This window comes from Somniosus microcephalus, unplaced genomic scaffold (genome assembly GCF_052327205.1).
Source record: "Somniosus microcephalus isolate GS21.2 unplaced genomic scaffold, FLI_Smic_1.0 unresolved_chr1, whole genome shotgun sequence".
NCBI lineage: Eukaryota > Metazoa > Chordata > Chondrichthyes > Squaliformes > Somniosidae > Somniosus > Somniosus microcephalus.
This window is the reverse complement of record NW_028225179.1, coordinates 22922337-22943349: the sequence shown is the minus strand read 5'-3', so window position 1 is coordinate 22943349 and position 21013 is coordinate 22922337. Positions and strand designations below refer to the sequence as shown.

Genomic DNA, 21013 nt, shown 5'->3' with positions numbered 1-21013 from the left:
TTCATAAAGAACAATGTGTCCCTCGCCATGGGCCTTCAAAAACCTTTCAATTATGGCCAACCTCCTGTAATCGCTGCGTTCATCCACTAGCGCCCTTTTCATTTGTCTGTTAATTGGTTCAATGGCACACTTCAAAAGACCTGTTAAGATTAAGGCGGAATGCTTTCGATCTAACTGCACCACGCCAGCCAGCCAAAGTTTCACATTCCAACCCTCATTGGCAGCTAGGTGATGCTGCCCATCGTTCACGCATCACAACAGTTTTGGGAAAAGCGCCAACCAGCAAGACAATAAAATCCAGTCCTTCAGTTAACAAGCCCACTATCACAAGATTCCCCAAGAAAATTTTGTGAACAATCGGGCCACTGTCCTTGTCTGTCGAGCAGTCCCACAGATCTAAAGGTATCGACTGGTTCTAAGGCACTAATGTAAATTGGTGCGAATGGGTCCTGTGCCCAAACCAGCGGTGGTAGCAGATCAAACGTAACATCGTAAGCAGCTGAAAGTGAATGTTGGATTAGACAACACCGCAGGAAAGTGACAATGAAATGGAAGGAGGAAAGTAACGGAGGGCTGGTGATTGTGAAAGGATGATAATGTTGGCGGGTTTGTATTATGGAGCATCAACACAGGTATGTGAGAGCGCAGGGTTTTGAAGGAATAAATAGGTTTTCATCACCAATAAGACACATTTCTTCAGGTGGTAAATACTGATGTGTCCCAGCGGTCTATCAGAGAACAGACAATATAAAGCCAGCTGTGCTGTAATAAGGATTCGAACCGTGGTTGCTGTGGTTAGAACGCAGTATCACCAGTCACTTTACGATAACAGCGGCACACATCAGTTGCGGGGTGTTTGCTCTCACCACAGCATAGTTGCGCACGGCATGGATAGGTTTGCTGCTAAATATGAATAAAATGCAATTGTTGTTTACAGCTGTTTCAGTCATAGGAACATAGAAACAGGTGGTGGCCATTTAACCATCGAGCCTGCTCCGCCATTCAATTACATCATGTCGTAACTCCATCTACCTGCTCTGATTCCATAAATCTTCATATCCTTGCCTAACAAAAATCTATCAACCTCAATTTAGAAATTGTCAATTGACCCCCGGCCTCAAAAGCCTTTTGTAGGAGAGAGTTCCGGATTCCCACTACCCTCTGTCTGAAGAAGCCCTTCCTTACATTATCTCTGAACGTGATAGCTTTAATTTTATGGTTATTTCCCATTCTGCTGGACCCTCCCACCAGAGGAAATAGTTTCTCTCTCTCTCTCACACTTATTTGACTGCAGCTCTAACCGAAGTCCACATCCCAGGACATTAACTGTTCCTCTGATCCTATCCCACTAATTTATATTTTGAGCCCGTGCCTCTTTCCCTGATGATGCTTTGCGCCCTGTCTCTGCATTTGGATTTGTTGTAGATCACTGGCAGCTGGCGGCAAAAGCGAGCGGGATATGGGCGCTCACAGGGAATGCTGCTTCTCATGGCTGCCTCACCCCCCGCGGGAGCTAGCGGGGGTTTGAAAGCATTCATGTGTGACACAGTTAGGATTTAAGAAGTGTTGTCTCAAAGTACCAACATATGAAGGAAGCGCCTCTTTATGGGGGTTTTGGAGACACAACATGATTTGGGGAACTCGCCTGACTCCAGATCATAAGACGACGTGTCTGGGTTGCGGCTAAATTTTTTTACCAGATTGTGTGTGAATAACTCGAAACCCCTCACAATAAACACTGTCACTTTTCACTGTTTAGCGGACTAGTTTCTCGGAGTGATGTGCCTGATCCTCTCATTCATTCGTTTGTACAAACCTCGGGAAAGGACGGAGGTGGAAATGATTTACAGGGAAATTATCAAAACATATCTTCAAGTCTCGCGTTCACCCATAAAGAAGCTCAAACTTACGGATTCAGAATCTTTGAGTGTAATCGGCTCTGTGGGTCAATGGATAGCGCGTTGGCCTTCTAATTAATGGTGGGAAGGTTGTGGGTTGGAGTCCCGCCAGAGTCGCTGTACAGTCAGGATTTAGTGATGAACTTTTGCAGCAAAACCACAACTCGTTCATTGATGTCCTTCAAGGAATGGAAATCGCCAATGAGTCCGTTTGAATTGTGATTAATTAACATGTCAGCTTCAATCTGCGCACCTCATGTCAGCTTCAATCTGCGCACCTCATGTCAGCTTCAATTTGCGCACCTCATGTCAGCTTCAACCTGCGCACCTCATGTAAGCTTCAATCTGCGCACCTGCTGGAAAATTTTTCTTTACTCCACGAGTGTTGTGTCGACAAACCCTGTGCCTTCTGTCCTCTGGAGCTCAAACATTCTCTGGAGAAAAGAGAATCCGACCTTCTGGAACGGTAAAAAGCCATCATTTGAGCCTGGGAACCTCTCCCATTCATACTTCAGATGAGGGACTGTCAAAATTGGCCGGTTTCACGCCAGATTCAGAATATAAAAAGTGTCACCCAGATAATTAAAAGACCTTTGTAGGATTTAAACCTTCAATCTTCTGATAACTGTTTCGGTGCCAATCTCAGAGGAAGGAAGAAGGAAGAGAGGGTTCTCAGTCTCCGATTCGCGATCTCATCTCCACTTTCATTCAAGGTGGGTTGAGAAATTTCTTGGAATATTTTAATTTTAACAAGATATGAGCAATGCAGGGGCAGAGACCAGCAACACCAGTGCAATTTCCACGAAAATGCATTGCAAGTAAGATTCAGTGAAATGCTTGGAAAGTGCATCAGCATCAAACGTGTAATACAGTAACGACGAGGATTAGATTCGTACCCACGCGTGCAGAGCACAATAGATTAACAGTCCATCGCCTTAACCACTCGTCCACGTCGTCTCACCAATGTACGGCTTTCAGACATTCCATTTCTTGCTTTTTACATCTAATTAGAACGACCCTGAAAGAAATTCAACTTCACCGCTTATCCTGCCCGTGCACACAGATCTACAATGTTGAAAATGTACAATCAGCTTAATGAAAGCAACAGGCCTTCCGTTACTTCAGATGAGGGACTGTCAAAAATGGCCGGTTTCACGCCAGATTCAGAATATAAAAAGTGTCGCCCAGATAATTAAAAGACCTTTGTAGGACTTGAACCTTCAAATAACTGAAGAATTTGCAACCGAAGTCAGACGCATTATCCATTAGTCTATGCGGGCGCTGATGCCGCTGACTCTCTTTTTATGGGGTGAATTGTGAGCAGGTTCAAGGAAACAGCTCGAAAAAAGAAGTGGATTGAGGAAAAGATAAAAATATTTCAACTGTATTAACAGGTCCTCTGTGAGCTGGATTCGCACCAGCGCAGTGAAACTCAATGCAAATGGGAAATGACATCGGCGGCTCGTTGGTCTAGGGGTATGATTCTCGCTTTGGGCATTTCACGATTAAAATGCGAGAGGTCCCGGGTTCAAATCCCGGACGAGCCCTGGCACATTTTCTTAAACTCAACAACTCGGTCATCAAAGCTGAAATCGCTCTGCTTCTTAAAAAACGGCATGATCCGAGATTGTGAGCTCTGCCATTTCAAACAGACACAGAATGATCCGGGACTGTGAGCACTCCTGGTTCAAACAGACCCAGATTGATTCGCAACTGACCACGACCACGCCCATTATAGACAGGCCTGTTTTTCAAAGCTTATGAAATCCATGGCAACATCAATCGGGCTGTTTCTAAATCGATGCCCGGTTTAATCTTGGACGCCAAGTTGAAAGTTTACTCCATTATCATTTTTCCCATTATCTCCGTCATTTTACTCCAGCCAAATGAACTGAGTTTAGGTGTCAGCCGTGGCTCAGCGGTAGCATACTCAAGCCTCACTCCAGAGACTTGAGTGCATAATCCAGGCTGACACTCCAGGGCAGTACTGAGGTAGTGCTGCACTGTCGGCAGTGCCGTCCTTCTAGTAAGATGTTAAACTGGGGCTTCAGATCCCATGAGAGAATGCTGAAAAAACGAGGATTTCTCGCGCATTATTTATCTCTCAACCAAAGACCCAAAAACAGAAAATCTCGTCTTTAAGTTTGATAAATATTTTTGAAATTCCAAAGGAGAAATTTATGTTCCTGTTCCCTAATCATTTGCCTCTGTTGCCGCTAGTCTTTTCATTCGGTGCCAATCTCAAAGGAACAGAGGGTTTCTCAATCTCCGATTCACGATCTCATCTCCACTTTCATTCAAGGTGGGTTGAGAAATTTCTTGGAATATTTTAATTTTAACAAGATATGAGCAATGCAGGGGCACAGACCAGCAACACCAGTGCAATTTTCACGAAATTGTATTTCAAGTAAGATTCAGTGAAATGCTTGGAAAGTGCATCAGCATCAAACGTGCAATACAGTAACGACGAGGATGGGATTCGAACCCACGCGAGCAGAGACACAATGGATTAGCAGTCCATCGCCGTAACCTCTCGGCCACCTCATCTCACCAATATACTGCTTTCAGATATTCCATTTCTTGCTTTTTACATCTAATTAGAACTACCCTGAAAGAAATTCAACTTCACCGCTTATCCTGCCCGTGCACACAGATCTACAATGTTGAAAATGTACAATCAGCTTAATGTAAGCAACAGGCCTTCCGTTACTTCAGATGAGGGACTGTCAAAAATGGCCGGTTTCACGCCAGATTCAGAATATAAAAAGTGTCGCCCAGATAATTAAAAGACCTTTGTCGGACTTGAACCTTCAATCTTCTGATAACTGAAGAATTTGCAACAGAAGTCAGATGCCTAATCCATTAGTCTATGCGGCCGCTGATGCCGCTGAATCTCTTTTTATGGGGCGAATTGTGAGCAGGTTCAAGGAAACTGCTCGAAAAAAGAAGTGGATTGAGGAAAAGATAAAAATATTTCAACTGTATTAACAGGTCCTCTGTGAGCTGGATTCGCACCAGCGCAGTGAAACTCAATGCAAATGGGAAATGACATCGGCGGCTCGTTGGTCTAGGGGTATGATTCTCGCTTTGGGCATTTCACGATTAAAATGCGAGAGGTCCCGGGTTCAAATCCCGGACGAGCCCTTGCACATTTTCTTAAACTCAACAACTCGGTCATCAAAGCTGAAATCGCTCTGCTTCTAAAAAACGGCATGATCCGAGATTGTGAGCTCTGCCATTTCAAACAGACACAGAATGATCCGGGGCTGTGAGCACTCGCGGTTTAAACAGACCCAGAATGATTCGCAACTGACCGCGACCCCGCCCATTATAGACAGGCCTGATTTTCAAAGCTTATGAAATCTATGGCAACATAAATCGGGCTGTTTCTAAAACGATGCCCGGTTTAATCTTGGACGCCAAGTTGAAAGTTTACTCCATTATCATTTTTCCCATTATCTCCGTCATTTTACTCCAGCCAAATGAACTGAGTTTAGGTGTCAGCCGTGGCTCAGCGGCAGCATACTCAAGCCTCACTCCAGAGACTTGAGTGCATAATCCAGGCTGACACTCCAGGGCAGTACTGAGGTAGTGCTGCACTGTCGGCAGTGCCGTCCTCCTAGTAAGATGTTAAACTGGGGCTTCAGATCCCATGAGAGAATGCTGAAAAGAACGAGGATTTCTCGCGCATTATTTATCTCTCAACCAAAGACCCAAAAACAGAAAATCTCGTCTTTAAGTTTGATAAATATTTTTGAAATTCCAAAGGAGAAATTTATGTTCCTGTTCCCTAATCATTTGCCTCTGTTGCCGCTAGTCTTTTCATTCGGTGCCAATCTCAAAGGAAGGAACAAGGAAGAGAGGGTTTCTCAATCTCCGATTCACGATCTCATCTCCACAGGTGGGTTGAGAAATTTCTTGGAATATTTTAATTTTAACAAGATATCAGCAATGCAGGGGCACAGACCAGCAACACCAGTGCAATTTTCACGAAATTGTATTTCAAGTAAGATTCAGTGAAATGCTTGGAAAGTGCATCAGCATCAAACGTGTAATACAGTAACGACGAGGATGGGATTCGAACCCACGCGTGCAGAGATACAATGGATTAGCAGTCCATCGCCTTAACCTCTCGGCCACCTCGTCTCACCAATATACTGCTTTCAGATATTCCATTTCTTGCTTTTTACATCTAATTAGAACTACCCTGAAAGAAATTCAACTTCACCGCTTATCCTGCCCGTGCACACAGATCTACAATGTTGAAAATGTACAATCAGCTTAATGTAAGCAACAGGCCTTCCGTTACTTCAGATGAGGGACTGTCAAAAATGGCCGGTTTCACGCCAGATTCAGAATATAAAAAGTGTCGCCCAGATAATTAAAACACCTTTGTAGGACTTGAACCTTCAATCTTCTGATAACTGAAGAATTTCCAACAGAGGTCAGATGCCTAATCCATTAGTCTATGCGGCCGCTGATGCCGCTGAATCTCTTTTTATGGGGCGAATTGTGAGCAGGTTCAAGGAAACTGCTCGAAAAAAGCAGTGGATTGAGGAAAAGATAAAAATATTTCAACTGTATTAACAGGTCCTCTGTGAGCTGGATTCGCACCAGCGCAGTGAAACTCAATGCAAATGGGAAATGACATCGGCGGTTCGTTGGTTCTCGCTTTGGGCATTTCACGATTAAAATTGCGAGAGGTCCCGGGTTCAAATCCCGGACGAGCCCTGGCACATTTTCTTAAACTCAACAACTCGGTCATCAAAGCTGAAATCGCTCTGCTTCTAAAAAAACGGCATGATCCGAGATTGTGAGCTCTGCCATTTCAAACAGACACAGAATGATCCGGGGCTGTGAGCACTCGCGGTTTAAACAGACCCAGAATGATTCGCAACTGACCGCGACCCCGCCCATTTTCGACAGGCCTGATTTTCAAAGCTTATGAAATCTGTGGCAACATAAATCGGGCTGTTTCTAAAACGATGCCCGGTTTAATCTTGGACACCAAGTTGAAAATTTACTCCATTATCATTTTTCCCATTATCTCCGTCATTTTACTCCAGCCAAATGAATTGAGTTTAGGTGTCAGCCGTGGCTCAGCGGCAGCATACTCAAGCCTCACTCCAGAGACTTGAGTGCATAATCCAGGCTGACACTCCAGGGCAGTACTGAGGTAGTGCTGCACTGTCGGCAGTGCCGTCCTTCTAGTAAGATGTTAAACTGGTGCTTCAGATCCCATGAGCGAATGCTGAAAAGAACGAGGATTTCTCGCGCATTATTTATCTCTCAACCAAAGACCCAAAAACAGAAAATCTCGTCTTTAAGTTTGATAAATATTTTTGAAATTCCAAAGGAGAAATTTATGTTCCTGTTCCCGAATCATTTGCCTCTGTTGCCGCTAGTCTTTTCATTCGGTGCCAATCTCAAAGGAAGGAAGAAGGAAGAGAGGGTTCTCAATCTCCGATCTCATCTCCACAGGTGGGTTGAGAAATTTCTTGGAATATTTTAATTTTAACAAGATATCAGCAATGCAGGGGCACAGACCAGCAACACCAGTGCAATTTTCACGAAATTGTATTTCAAGTAAGATTCAGTAAAATGCTTGGAAAGTGCATCAGCATCAAACGTGTAATACAGTAACGACGAGAATGGGATTCGAACCCACGCGTGCAGAGCACAATGGATTAGCAGTCCATCGCCTTAACCTCTCGGCCACCTCGTCTCACCAATATACTGCTTTCAGATATTCCATTTCTTGCTTTTTACATCTAATTAGAACTACCCTGAAAGAAATTCAACTTCACCGCTTATCCTGCCCGTGCACACAGATCTACAATGTTGAAAATGTACAATCAGCTTAATGTAAGCAACAGGCCTTCCGTTACTTCAGATGAGGGACTGTCAAAAATGGCCGGTTTCACGCCAGATTCAGAATATAAAAAGTGTCGCCCAGATAATTAAAACACCTTTGTAGGACTTGAACCTTCAATCTTCTGATAACTGAAGAATTTGCAACAGAAGTCAGATGCCTAATCCATTAGTCTATGCGGCCGCTGATGCCGCTGAATCTCTTTTTATGGGGCGAATTGTGAGCAGGTTCAAGGAAACTGTTCGAAAAAAGAAGTGGATTGAGGAAAAGATAAAAATATTTCAACTGTATTAACAGGTCCTCTGTGAGCTGGATTCGCACCAGCGCAGTGAAACTCAATGCAAATGGGAAATGACATCGGCGGCTCGTTGGTCTAGGGGTATGATTCTCGCTTTGGGCATTTCACGATTAAAATGCGAGAGGTCCCGGGTTCAAATCCCGGACGAGCCCTGGCACATTTTGTTAAACTCAACAACTCGGTCATCAAAGCTGAAATCGCTCTGCTTCTAAAAAAACGGCATGATCCGAAATTGTGAGCTCTGCCATTTCAAACAGACACAGAATGATCCGGGGCTGTGAGCACTCGCGGTTTAAACAGACCCAGAATGATTCGCAACTGACCGCGACCCCGCCCATTTTCGACAGGCCTGATTTTCAAAGCTTATGAAATCTATGGCAACATAAATCGGGCTGTTTCTAAAACGATGCCCGGTTTAATCTTGGACACCAAGTTGAAAATTTACTCCATTATCATTTTTCCCATTATCTCCGTCATTTTACTCCAGCCAAATGAACTGAGTTTAGGTGTCAGCCGTGGCTCAGCGGCAGCATACTCAAGCCTCACTCCAGAGACTTGAGTGCATAATCCAGGCTGACACTCCAGGGCAGTACTGAGGTAGTGCTGCACTGTCGGCAGTGCCGTCCTCCTAGTAAGATGTTAAACTGGGGCTTCAGATCCCATGAGAGAATGCTGAAAAGAACGAGGATTTCTCGCGCATTATTTATCTCTCAACCAAAGACCCAAAAACAGAAAATCTCGTCTTTAAGTTTGATAAATATTTTTGAAATTCCAAAGGAGAAATTTATGTTCCCGTTCCCTAATCATTTGCCTCTGGTCTTTTCATTCGGTGCCAATCTCAAAGGAAGGAAGAAGGAAGAGAGGGTTTCTCAATCTCCGATTCACGATCTCATCTCCACTTTCATTCAAGGTGGGTTGAGAAATTTCTTGGAATATTTTAATTTTACCAAGATATGAGCAATGCAGGGGCATAGACCAGCAACACCAGTGCAATTTTCACGAAATTGTATTTCAAGTAAGATTCAGTGAAATGCTTGGAAAGTGCATCAGCATCAAACGTGTAATACAGTAAGCGACGAGGATGGGATTCGAACCCACGCGTCCAGAGCACAATGGATTAGCAGTCCATCGCCTTAACCTCTCGGCCACCTCGTCTCACCAATATACTGCTTTCAGATATTCCATTTCTTGCTTTTTACATCTAATTAGAACTACCCTGAAAGAAATTCAACTTCACCGCTTATCCTGCCCGTGCACACAGATCTACAATGTTGAAAATGTACAATCAGCTTCATGTAAGCAACAGGCCTTCCGTTACTTCAGATGAGGGACTGTCAAAAATGGCCGGTTTCACGCCAGATTCAGAATATAAAAAGTGTCGCCCAGATAATTAAAAGACCTTTGCAGGACTTGAACCTTTAATCTTCTGATAACTGAAGAATTTGCAACAGAAGTCAGATGCCTAATCCATTAGTCTATGCGGCCGCTGATGCCGCTGAATCTCTTTTTATGGGGCGAATTGTGAGCAGGTTCAAGGAAACTGCTCGAAAAAAGAAGTGGATTGAGGAAAAGATAAAAATATTTCAACTGTATTAACAGGTCCTCTGTGAGCTGGATTCGCACCAGCGCAGTGAAACTCAATGCAAATGGGAAATGACATCGGCGGCTCGTTGGTCTAGGGGTATGATTCTCGCTTTGGGCATTTCACGATTAAAATGCGAGAGGTCCCGGGTTCAAATCCCGGACGAGCCCTGGCACATTTTGTTAAACTCAACAACTCGGTCATCAAAGCTGAAATCGCTCTGCTTCTAAAAAAACGGCATGATCCGAGATTGTGAGCTCTGCCATTTCAAACAGACACAGAATGATCCGGGGCTGTGAGCACTCGCGGTTTAAACAGACCCAGAATGATTCGCAACTGACCGCGACCCCGCCCATTTTCGACAGGCCTGATTTTCAAAGCTTATGAAATCTATGGCAACATAAATCGGGCTGTTTCTAAAACGATGCCCGGTTTAATCTTGGACACCAAGTTGAAAATTTACTCCATTATCATTTTTCCCATTATCTCCGTCATTTTACTCCAGCCAAATGAACTGAGTTTAGGTGTCAGCCGTGGCTCAGCGGCAGCATACTCAAGCCTCACTCCAGAGACTTGAGTGCATAATCCAGGCTGACACTCCAGGGCAGTACTGAGGTAGTGCTGCACTGTCGGCAGTGCCGTCCTTCTAGTAAGATGTTAAACTGGGGCTTCAGATCCCATGAGAGAATGCTGAAAAGAACGAGGATTTCTCGCGCATTATTTATCTCTCAACCAAAGACCCAAAAACAGAAAATCTCGTCTTTAAGTTTGATAAATATTTTTGAAATTCCAAAGGAGAAATTTATGTTCCTGTTCCCTAATCATTTGCCTCTGGTCTTTTCATTCGGTGCCAATCTCAAAGGAAGGAAGAAGGAAGAGAGGGTTCTCAATCTCCGATTCACGATCTCATCTCCACTTTCATTCAAGGTGGGTTGAGAAATTTCTTGGAATATTTTAATTTTACCAAGATATGAGCATAGCAGGGGCACAGACCAGCAACACCAGTGCAATTTTCACGAAATTGTATTTCAAGTCAGATTCAGTGAAATGCTTGGAAAGTGCATCAGCATCAAACGTGTAAAACAGGAACGACGAGGATGGGATTCGAACCCACGCGTGCAAAGCACAATGGATTAGCAGTCCATCGCCTTAACCTCTCGGCCACCTCGTCTCACCAATATACTGCTTTCAGATATTCCATTTCTTGCTTTTTACATCTAATTAGAACTACCCTGAAAGAAATTCAACTTCACCGCTTATCCTGCCCGTGCACACAGATCTACAATGTTGAAAATGTACAATCAGCTTAATGTAAGCAACAGGCCTTCCGTTACTTCAGATGAGGGACTGTCAAAAATGGCCGGTTTCACGCCAGATTCAGAATATAAAAAGTGTCGCCCAGATAATTAAAAGACCTTTGCAGGACTTGAACCTTTAATCTTCTGATAACTGAAGAATTTGCAACAGAAGTCAGATGCCTAATCCATTAGTCTATGCGGCCGCTGATGCCGCTGAATCTCTTTTTATGGGGCGAATTGTGAGCAGGTTCAAGGAAACTGCTCGAAAAAAGAAGTGGATTGAGGAAAAGATAAAAATATTTCAACTGTATTAACAGGTCCTCTGTGAGCTGGATTCGCACCAGCGCAGTGAAACTCAATGCAAATGGGAAATGACATCGGCGGCTCGTTGGTCTAGGGGTATGATTCTCGCTTTGGGCATTTCACGATTAAAATGCGAGAGGTCCCGGGTTCAAATCCCGGACGAGCCCTGGCACATTTTGTTAAACTCAACAACTCGGTCATCAAAGCTGAAATCGCTCTGCTTCTAAAAAAACGGCATGATCCGAGATTGTGAGCTCTGCCATTTCAAACAGACACAGAATGATCCGGGGCTGTGAGCACTCGCGGTTTAAACAGACCCAGAATGATTCGCAACTGACCGCGACCCCGCCCATTTTCGACAGGCCTGATTTTCAAAGCTTATGAAATCTATGGCAACATAAATCGGGCTGTTTCTAAAACGATGCCCGGTTTAATCTTGGACACTAAGTTGAAAATTTACTCCATTATCATTTTTCCCATTATCTCCGTCATTTTACTCCAGCCAAATGAACTGAGTTTAGGTGTCAGCCGTGGCTCAGCGGCAGCATACTCAAGCCTCACTCCAGAGACTTGAGTGCATAATCCAGGCTGACACTCCAGGGCAGTACTGAGGTAGTGCTGCACTGTCGGCAGTGCCGTCCTTCTAGTAAGATGTTAAACTGGGGCTTCAGATCCCATGAGAGAATGCTGAAAAGAACGAGGATTTCTCGCGCATTATTTATCTCTCAACCAAAGACCCAAAAACAGAATTTCAAAGGAAGGAAGAAGGAAGAGAGGGTTCTCAATCTCCGATTCACGATCTCATCTCCACTTTCATTCAAGGTGGGTTGAGAAATTTCTTGGAATATTTTAATTTTAACAAGATATCAGCAATGCAGGGGCACAGACCAGCAACACCAGTGCAATTTTCACGAAATTGTATTTCAAGTAAGATTCAGTGAAATGCTTGGAAAGTGCATCAGCATCAAACGTGTAATACAGTAAACGACGAGGATGGGATTCGAACCCACGCGTGCAGAGCACAATGGATTAGCAGTCCATCGCCTTAACCTCTCGGCCACCTCGTCTCACCAATATACTGCTTTCAGAAATTCCATTTCTTGCTTTTTACATCTAATTAGAACTACCCTGAAAGAAATTCAACTTCACCGCTTATCCTGCCCGTGCACACAGATCTACAATGTTGAAAATGTACAATCAGCTTAATGTAAGCAACAGGCCTTCCGTTACTTCAGATGAGGGACTGTCAAAAATGGCCGGTTTCACGCCAGATTCAGAATATAAAAAGTGTCGCCCAGATAATTAAAAGACCTTTGCAGGACTTGAACCTTTAATCTTCTGATAACTGAAGAATTTGCAACAGAAGTCAGATGCCTAATCCATTAGTCTATGCGGCCGCTGATGCCGCTGAATCTCTTTTTATGGGGCGAATTGTGAGCAGGTTCAAGGAAACTGCTCGAAAAAAGAAGTGGATTGAGGAAAAGATAAAAATATTTCAACTGTATTAACAGGTCCTCTGTGAGCTGGATTCGCACCAGCGCAGTGAAACTCAATGCAAATGGGAAATGACATCGGCGGCTCGTTGGTCTAGGGGTATGATTCTCGCTTTGGGCATTTCACGATTAAAATGCGAGAGGTCCCGGGTTCAAATCCCGGACGAGCCCTGGCACATTTTGTTAAACTCAACAACTCGGTCATCAAAGCCTGAAATCGCTCTGCTTCTAAAAAAACGGCATGATCCGAGATTGTGAGCTCTGCCATTTCAAACAGACACAGAATGATCCGGGGCTGTGAGCACTCGCGGTTTAAACAGACCCAGAATGATCCGCGACCCCGCCCATTTTCGACAGGCCTGATTTTCAAAGCTTATGAAATCGATGGCAACATAAATCGGGCTTTTTCTAAAACGATGCCCGGTTTAATCTTGGACACCAAGTTGAAAATTTACTCCATTATCATTTTTCCCATTATCTCCGTCATTTTACTCCAGCCAAATGAACTGAGTTTAGGTGTCAGCCGTGGCTCAGCGGCAGCATACTCAAGCCTCACTCCAGAGACTTGAGTGCATAATCCAGGCTGACACTCCAGGGCAGTACTGAGGGAGTGCTGCACTGTCGGCAGTGCCGTCCTTCTAGTAAGATGTTAAACTGGGGCTTCAGATCCCATGAGAGAATGCTGAAAAGAACGAGGATTTCTCGCGCATTATTTATCTCTCAACCAAAGACCCAAAAACAGAAAATCTCGTCTTTAAGTTTGATAAATATTTTTGAAATTCCAAAGGAGAAACTTATGTTCCTGTTCCCTAATCATTTGCCTCTGTTGCCGCTAGTCTTTTCATTCGGTGCCAATCTCAAAGGAAGGAAGAAGGAAGAGAGGGTTCTCAATCTCCCATTCACGATCTCATCTCCACAGGTGGGTTGAGAAATTTCTTGGAATATTTTAATTTTAACAAGATATCAGCAATGCAGGGGCACAGACCAGCAACACCAGTGCAATTTTCACGAAATTGTATTTCAAGTAAGATTCAGTGAAACGCTTGGAAAGTGCATCAGCATCAAACGTGTAATACAGTAACGACGAGCATGGGATTCGAACCCACGCGTGCAGAGCACAATGGATTAGCAGTCCATCGCCTTAACCTCTCGGCCACCTCGTCTCACCAATATACTGCTTTCAGATATTCCATTTCTTGCTTTTTACATCTAATTAGAACTACCCTGAAAGAAATTCAACTTCACCGCTTATCCTGCCCGTGCACACAGATCTACAATGTTGAAAATGTACAATCAGCTTAATGTAAGCAACAGGCCTTCCGTTACTTCAGATGAGGGACTGTCAAAAATGGCCGGTTTCACGCCAGATTCAGAATATAAAAAGTGTCGCCCAGATAATTAAAAGACCTTTGCAGGACTTGAACCTTTAATCTTCTGATAACTGAAGAATTTGCAACAGAAGTCAGATACCTAATCCATTAGTCTATGCGGCCGCTGATGCCGCTGAATCTCTTTTTATGGGGCGAATTGTGAGCAGGTTCAAGGAAACTGCTCGAAAAAAGAAGTGGATTGAGGAAAAGATAAAAATATTTCAACTGTATTAACAGGTCCTCTGTGAGCTGGATTCGCACCAGCGCAGTGAAACTCAATGCAAATGGGAAATGACATCGGCGGCTCGTTGGTCTAGGGGTATGATTCTCGCTTTGGGCATTTCACGATTAAAATGCGAGAGGTCCCGGGTTCAAATCCCGGACGAGCCCTGGCGCATTTTGTTAAACTCAACAACTCGGTCATCAAAGCTGAAATCGCTCTGCTTCTAAAAAAACGGCATGATCCGAGATTGTGAGCTCTGCCATTTCAAACAGACACAGAATGATCCGGGGCTGTGAGCACTCGCGGTTTAAACAGACCCAGAATGATTCGCAACTGACCGCGACCCCGCCCATTTTCGACAGGCCTGATTTTCAAAGCTTATGAAATCTATGGCAACATAAATCGGGCTGTTTCTAAAACGATGCCCGGTTTAATCTTGGACACCAAGTTGAAAATTTACTCCATTATCATTTTTCCCATTATCTCCGTCATTTTACTCCAGCCAAATGAACTGAGTTTAGGTGTCAGCCGTGGCTCAGCGGCAGCATACTCAAGCCTCACTCCAGAGACTTGAGTGCATAATCCAGGCTGACACTCCAGGGCAGTACTGAGGTAGTGCTGCACTGTCGGCAGTGCCGTCCTTCTAGTAAGATGTTAAACTGGGGCTTCAGATCCCATGAGAGAATGCTGAAAAGAACGAGGATTTCTCGCGCATTATTTATCTCTCAACCAAAGACCCAAAAACAGAAAATCTCGTCTTTAAGTTTGATAAATATTTTTGAAATTCCAAAGGAGAAACTTATGTTCCTGTTCCCTAATCATTTGCCTCTGTTGCCGCTAGTCTTTTCATTCGGTGCCAATCTCAAAAGAAGGAAGAAGGAAGAGAGGGTTCTCAATCTCCGATTACACGATCTCATCTCCACTTTCATTCAAGGTGGGTTGAGAAATTTCTTGGAATATTTTAATTTTACCAAGATATGAGCAATGCAGGGGCACAGACCAGCAACACCAGTGCAATTTTCACGAAATTGTATTTCAAGTAAGATTCAGTGAAATGCTTGGAAAGTGCATCAGCATCAAACGTGTAATACAGTAAGCGACGAGGATGGGATTCGAACCCACGCGTGCAGAGCACAATAGATTAGCAGTCCATCGCCTTAACCTCTCGGCCACCTCGTCTCACCAATATACTGCTTTCAGATATTCCATTTCTTGCTTTTTACATCTAATTAGAACTACCCTGAAAGAAATTCAACTTCACCGCTTATCCTGCCCGTGCACACAGATCTACAATGTTGAAAATGTACAATCAGCTTAATGTAAGCAACAGGCCTTCCGTTACTTCAGATGAGGGACTGTCAAAAATGGCCGGTTTCACGCCAGATTCAGAATATAAAAAGTGTCGCCCAGATAATTAAAAGACCTTTGAAGGACTTGAACCTTTAATCTTCTGATAACTGAAGAATTTGCAACAGAAGTCATATGCCTAATCCATTAGTCTATGCGGCCGCTGATGCCGCTGAATCTCTTTTTATGGGGCGAATTGTGAGCAGGTTCAAGGAAACTGCTCGAAAAAAGAAGTGGATTGAGGAAAAGATAAAAATATTTCAACTGTATTAACAGGTCCTCTGTGAGCTGGATTCGCACCAGCGCAGTGAAACTCAATGCAAATGGGAAATGACATCGGCGGCTCGTTGGTCTAGGGGTATGATTCTCGCTTTGGGCATTTCACGATTAAAATGCGAGAGGTCCCGGGTTCAAATCCCGGACGAGCCCTGGCGCATTTTGTTAAACTCAACAACTCGGTCATCAAAGCTGAAATCGCTCTGCTTCTAAAAAAACGGCATGATCCGAGATTGTGAGCTCTGCCATTTCAAACAGACACAGAATGATCCGGGGCTGTGAGCACTCGCGGTTTAAACAGACCCAGAATGATTCGCAACTGACCGCGACCCCGCCCATTTTCGACAGGCCTGATTTTCAAAGCTTATGAAATCGATGGCAACATAAATCGGGCTTTTTCTAAAACGATGCCCGGTTTAATCTTGGACACCAAGTTGAAAATTTACTCCATTATCATTTTTCCCATTATCTCCGTCATTTTACTCCAGCCAAATGAACTGAGTTTAGGTGTCAGCCGTGGCTCAGCGGCAGCATACTCAAGCCTCACTCCAGAGACTTGAGTGCATAATCCAGGCTGACACTCCAGGGCAGTACTGAGGGAGTGCTGCACTGTCGGCAGTGCCGTCCTTCTAGTAAGATGTTAAACTGGGGCTTCAGATCCCATGAGAGAATGCTGAAAAGAACGAGGATTTCTCGCGCATTATTTATCTCTCAACCAAAGACCCAAAAACAGAAAATCTCGTCTTTAAGTTTGATAAATATTTTTGAAATTCCAAAGGAGAAACTTATGTTCCTGTTCCCTAATCATTTGCCTCTGTTGCCGCTAGTCTTTTCATTCGGTGCCAATCTCAAAGGAAGGAAGAAGGAAGAGAGGGTTCTCAATCTCCCATTCACGATCTCATCTCCACAGGTGGGTTGAGAAATTTCTTGGAATATTTTAATTTTAACAAGATATCAGCAATGCAGGGGCACAGACCAGCAACACCAGTGCAATTTTCACGAAATTGTATTTCAAGTAAGATTCAGTGAAACGCTTGGAAAGTGCATCAGCATCAAACGTGTAATACAGTAACGACGAGCATGGGATTCGAACCCACGCGTGCAGAGCACAATGGATTAGCAGTCCATCGCCTTAACCTCTCGGCCACCTCGTCTCACCAATATACTGCTTTCAGATATTCCATTTCTTGCTTTTTACATCTAATTAGAACTACCCTGAAAGAAATTCAACTTCACCGCTTATCCTGCCCGTGCACACAGATCTACAATGTTGAAAATGTACAATCAGCTTAATGTAAGCAACAGGCCTTCCGTTACTTCAGATGAGGGACTGTCAAAAATGGCCGGTTTCACGCCAGATTCAGAATATAAAAAGTGTCGCCCAGATAATTAAAAGACCTTTGCAGGACTTGAACCTTTAATCTTCTGATAACTGAAGAATTTGCAACAGAAGTCAGATACCTAATCCATTAGTCTATGCGGCCGCTGATGCCGCTGAATCTCTTTTTATGGGGCGAATTGTGAGCAGGTTCAAGGAAACTGCTCGAAAAAAGAAGTGGATTGAGGAAAAGATAAAAATATTTCAACTGTATTAACAGGTCCTCTGTGAGCTGGATTCGCACCAGCGCAGTGAAACTCAATGCAAATGGGAAATGACATCGGCGGCTCGTTGGTCTAGGGGTATGATTCTCGCTTTGGGCATTTCACGATTAAAATGCGAGAGGTCCCGGGTTCAAATCCCGGACGAGCCCTGGCGCATTTTGTTAAACTCAACAACTCGGTCATCAAAGCTGAAATCGCTCTGCTTCTAAAAAAACGGCATGATCCGAGATTGTGAGCTCTGCCATTTCAAACAGACACAGAATGATCCGGGGCTGTGAGCACTCGCGGTTTAAACAGACCCAGAATGATTCGCAACTGACCGCGACCCCGCCCATTTTCGACAGGCCTGATTTTCAAAGCTTATGAAATCTATGGCAACATAAATCGGGCTGTTTCTAAAACGATGCCCGGTTTAATCTTGGACACCAAGTTGAAAATTTACTCCATTATCATTTTTCCCATTATCTCCGTCATTTTACTCCAGCCAAATGAACTGAGTTTAGGTGTCAGCCGTGGCTCAGCGGCAGCATACTCAAGCCTCACTCCAGAGACTTGAGTGCATAATCCAGGCTGACACTCCAGGGCAGTACTGAGGTAGTGCTGCACTGTCGGCAGTGCCGTCCTTCTAGTAAGATGTTAAACTGGGGCTTCAGATCCCATGAGAGAATGCTGAAAAGAACGAGGATTTCTCGCGCATTATTTATCTCTCAACCAAAGACCCAAAAACAGAAAATCTCGTCTTTAAGTTTGATAAATATTTTTGAAATTCCAAAGGAGAAACTTATGTTCCTGTTCCCTAATCATTTGCCTCTGTTGCCGCTAGTCTTTTCATTCGGTGCCAATCTCAAAAGAAGGAAGAAGGAAGAGAGGGTTCTCAATCTCCGATTACACGATCTCATCTCCACTTTCATTCAAGGTGGGTTGAGAAATTTCTTGGAATATTTTAATTTTACCAAGATATGAGCAATGCAGGGGCACAGACCAGCAACACCAGTGCAATTTTCACGAAATTGTATTTCAAGTAAGATTCAGTGAAATGCTTGGAAAGTGCATCAGCATCAAACGTGTAATACAGTAAGCGACGAGGATGGGATTCGAACCCACGCGTGCAGAGCACAATGGATTAGCAGTCCATCGCCTTAACCTCTCGGCCACCTCGTCTCACCAATATACTGCTTTCAGATATTCCATTTCTTGCTTTTTACATCTAATTAGAACTACCCTGAAAGAAATTCAACTTCACCGCTTATCCTGCCCGTGCACACAGATCTACAATGTTGAAAATGTACAATCAGCTTAATGTAAGCAACAGGCCTTCCGTTACTTCAGATGAGGGACTGTCAAAAATGGCCGGTTTCACGCCAGATTCAGAATATAAAAAGTGTCGCCCAGATAATTAAAAGACCTTTGAAGGACTTGAACCTTTAATCTTCTGATAACTGAAGAATTTGCAACAGAAGTCATATGCCTAATCCATTAGTCTATGCGGCCGCTGATGCCGCTGAATCTCTTTTTATGGGGCGAATTGTGAGCAGGTTCAAGGAAACTGCTCGAAAAAAGAAGTGGATTGAGGAAAAGATAAAAATATTTCAACTGTATTAACAGGTCCTCTGTGAGCTGGATTCGCACCAGCGCAGTGAAACTCAATGCAAATGGGAAATGACATCGGCGGCTCGTTGGTCTAGGGGTATGATTCTCGCTTTGGGCATTTCACGATTAAAATGCGAGAGGTCCCGGGTTCAAATCCCGGACGAGCCCTGGCGCATTTTGTTAAACTCAACAACTCGGTCATCAAAGCTGAAATCGCTCTGCTTCTAAAAAAACGGCATGATCCGAGATTGTGAGCTCTGCCATTTCAAACAGACACAGAATGATCCGGGGCTGTGAGCACTCGCGGTTTAAACAGACCCAGAATGATTCGCAACTGACCGCGACCCCGCCCATTTTCGACAGGCCTGATTTTCAAAGCTTATGAAATCGATGGCAACATAAATCGGGCTTTTTCTAAAACGATGCCCGGTTTAATCTTGGACACCAAGTTGAAAATTTACTCCATTATCATTTTTCCCATTATCTCCGTCATTTTACTCCAGCCAAATGAACTGAGTTTAGGTGTCAGCCGTGGCTCAGCGGCAGCATACTCAAGCCTCACTCCAGAGACTTGAGTGCATAATCCAGGCTGACACTCCAGGGCAGTACTGAGGGAGTGCTGCACTGTCGGCAGTGCCGTCCTTCTAGTAAGATGTTAAACTGGGGCTTCAGATCCCATGAGAGAATGCTGAAAAGAACGAGGATTTCTCGCGCATTATTTATCTCTCAACCAAAGACCCAAAAACAGAAAATCTCGTCTTTAAGTTTGATAAATATTTTTGAAATTCCAAAGGAGAAACTTATGTTCCTGTTCCCTAATCATTTGCCTCTGTTGCCGCTAGTCTTTTCATTCGGTGCCAATCTCAAAGGAAGGAAGAAGGAAGAGAGGGTTCTCAATCTCCCATTCACGATCTCATCTCCACAGGTGGGTTGAGAAATTTCTTGGAATATTTTAATTTTAACAAGATATCAGCAATGCAGGGGCACAGACCAGCAACACCAGTGCAATTTTCACGAAATTGTATTCCAAGTAAGATTCACTGAAACGCTTGGAAAGTGCATCAGCATCAAACGTGTAATACAGTAACGACGAGAATGGGATTCGAACCCACGCGTGCAGAGCACAATGGATTAGCAGTCCATCGCCTTAACCTCTCGGCCACCTCGTCTCACCAATATACTGCTTTCAGATATTCCATTTCTTGCTTTTTACATCTAATTAGAACTACCCTGAAAGAAATTCAACTTCACCGCTTATCCTGCCCGTGCACACAGATCTACAATGTTGAAAATGTACAATCAGCTTAATGTAAGCCACAGGCCTTCCGTTACTTCAGATGAGGGACTGTCAAAAATGGCCGGTTTCACGCCAGATTCAGAATATAAAAAGTGTCGCCCAGATAATTAAAAGACCTTTGCAGGACTTGAACCTTTAATCTTCTGATAACTGAAGAATTTGCAACAGAAGTCAGATACCTAATCCATTAGTCTATGCGGCCGCTGATGCCGCTGAATCTCTTTTTATGGGGCGAATTGTGAGCAGGTTCAAGGAAACTGCTCGATAAAAGAAGTGGATTGAGGAAAAGATAAAAATATTTCAACTGTATTAACAGGTCCTCTGTGAGCTGGATTCGCACCAGCGCAGTGAAACTCAATGCAAATGGGAAATGACATCGGCGGCTCGTTGGTCTAGGGGTATGATTCTCGCTTTGGGCATTTCACGATTAAAATGCGAGAGGTCCCGGGTTCAAATCCCGGACGAGCCCTGGCACATTTTGTTAAACTCAACAACTCGGTCATCAAAGCTGAAATCGCTCTGCTTCTAAAAAAACGGCATGATCCGAGATTGTGAGCTCTGCCA

The 21013-nt window shown here is 43.9% G+C and overlaps 20 non-coding genes across 20 annotated transcripts; 11 read left to right on the top strand and 9 right to left on the bottom strand.

Annotated features, from left to right (window-relative positions):
* The first annotated feature begins 3357 nt into the window (after nt 1-3357).
* trnap-ugg (transfer RNA proline (anticodon UGG)) lies at nt 3358-3445 on the top strand. Its single transcript is given in 2 exon segments — nt 3358-3393; nt 3410-3445. It is a non-coding gene; the product is annotated as a tRNA-Pro (tRNA).
* A 1509-nt stretch (nt 3446-4954) lies between these two features.
* Nucleotides 4955-5042, top strand: trnap-ugg (transfer RNA proline (anticodon UGG)). The gene is given in 2 exon segments: nt 4955-4990; nt 5007-5042. It is a non-coding gene; the product is annotated as a tRNA-Pro (tRNA).
* A 2499-nt stretch (nt 5043-7541) lies between these two features.
* trnas-gcu (transfer RNA serine (anticodon GCU)) lies at nt 7542-7623 on the bottom strand. The gene has a single exon. It is a non-coding gene; the product is annotated as a tRNA-Ser (tRNA).
* Nucleotides 7624-8132: 509 nt separating this feature from the next.
* Nucleotides 8133-8220, top strand: trnap-ugg (transfer RNA proline (anticodon UGG)). The gene is given in 2 exon segments: nt 8133-8168; nt 8185-8220. It is a non-coding gene; the product is annotated as a tRNA-Pro (tRNA).
* A 921-nt stretch (nt 8221-9141) lies between these two features.
* On the bottom strand, nt 9142-9223 carry trnas-gcu (transfer RNA serine (anticodon GCU)). Its single transcript has one exon. It is a non-coding gene; the product is annotated as a tRNA-Ser (tRNA).
* A 509-nt stretch (nt 9224-9732) lies between these two features.
* Nucleotides 9733-9820, top strand: trnap-ugg (transfer RNA proline (anticodon UGG)). Its single transcript is given in 2 exon segments — nt 9733-9768; nt 9785-9820. It is a non-coding gene; the product is annotated as a tRNA-Pro (tRNA).
* Nucleotides 9821-10739: 919 nt separating this feature from the next.
* On the bottom strand, nt 10740-10821 carry trnas-gcu (transfer RNA serine (anticodon GCU)). Its single transcript has one exon. It is a non-coding gene; the product is annotated as a tRNA-Ser (tRNA).
* A 509-nt stretch (nt 10822-11330) lies between these two features.
* Nucleotides 11331-11418, top strand: trnap-ugg (transfer RNA proline (anticodon UGG)). Its single transcript is given in 2 exon segments — nt 11331-11366; nt 11383-11418. It is a non-coding gene; the product is annotated as a tRNA-Pro (tRNA).
* Nucleotides 11419-12236: 818 nt separating this feature from the next.
* On the bottom strand, nt 12237-12318 carry trnas-gcu (transfer RNA serine (anticodon GCU)). The gene has a single exon. It is a non-coding gene; the product is annotated as a tRNA-Ser (tRNA).
* A 509-nt stretch (nt 12319-12827) lies between these two features.
* trnap-ugg (transfer RNA proline (anticodon UGG)) lies at nt 12828-12915 on the top strand. Its single transcript is given in 2 exon segments — nt 12828-12863; nt 12880-12915. It is a non-coding gene; the product is annotated as a tRNA-Pro (tRNA).
* Nucleotides 12916-13825: 910 nt separating this feature from the next.
* trnas-gcu (transfer RNA serine (anticodon GCU)) lies at nt 13826-13907 on the bottom strand. The gene has a single exon. It is a non-coding gene; the product is annotated as a tRNA-Ser (tRNA).
* A 509-nt stretch (nt 13908-14416) lies between these two features.
* Nucleotides 14417-14504, top strand: trnap-ugg (transfer RNA proline (anticodon UGG)). Its single transcript is given in 2 exon segments — nt 14417-14452; nt 14469-14504. It is a non-coding gene; the product is annotated as a tRNA-Pro (tRNA).
* Nucleotides 14505-15434: 930 nt separating this feature from the next.
* Nucleotides 15435-15516, bottom strand: trnas-gcu (transfer RNA serine (anticodon GCU)). Its single transcript has one exon. It is a non-coding gene; the product is annotated as a tRNA-Ser (tRNA).
* A 509-nt stretch (nt 15517-16025) lies between these two features.
* On the top strand, nt 16026-16113 carry trnap-ugg (transfer RNA proline (anticodon UGG)). The gene is given in 2 exon segments: nt 16026-16061; nt 16078-16113. It is a non-coding gene; the product is annotated as a tRNA-Pro (tRNA).
* Nucleotides 16114-17032: 919 nt separating this feature from the next.
* On the bottom strand, nt 17033-17114 carry trnas-gcu (transfer RNA serine (anticodon GCU)). The gene has a single exon. It is a non-coding gene; the product is annotated as a tRNA-Ser (tRNA).
* Nucleotides 17115-17623: 509 nt separating this feature from the next.
* Nucleotides 17624-17711, top strand: trnap-ugg (transfer RNA proline (anticodon UGG)). The gene is given in 2 exon segments: nt 17624-17659; nt 17676-17711. It is a non-coding gene; the product is annotated as a tRNA-Pro (tRNA).
* Nucleotides 17712-18641: 930 nt separating this feature from the next.
* Nucleotides 18642-18723, bottom strand: trnas-gcu (transfer RNA serine (anticodon GCU)). The gene has a single exon. It is a non-coding gene; the product is annotated as a tRNA-Ser (tRNA).
* A 509-nt stretch (nt 18724-19232) lies between these two features.
* trnap-ugg (transfer RNA proline (anticodon UGG)) lies at nt 19233-19320 on the top strand. The gene is given in 2 exon segments: nt 19233-19268; nt 19285-19320. It is a non-coding gene; the product is annotated as a tRNA-Pro (tRNA).
* Nucleotides 19321-20239: 919 nt separating this feature from the next.
* trnas-gcu (transfer RNA serine (anticodon GCU)) lies at nt 20240-20321 on the bottom strand. Its single transcript has one exon. It is a non-coding gene; the product is annotated as a tRNA-Ser (tRNA).
* Nucleotides 20322-20830: 509 nt separating this feature from the next.
* trnap-ugg (transfer RNA proline (anticodon UGG)) lies at nt 20831-20918 on the top strand. Its single transcript is given in 2 exon segments — nt 20831-20866; nt 20883-20918. It is a non-coding gene; the product is annotated as a tRNA-Pro (tRNA).
* Nucleotides 20919-21013: the final 95 nt, after the last annotated feature.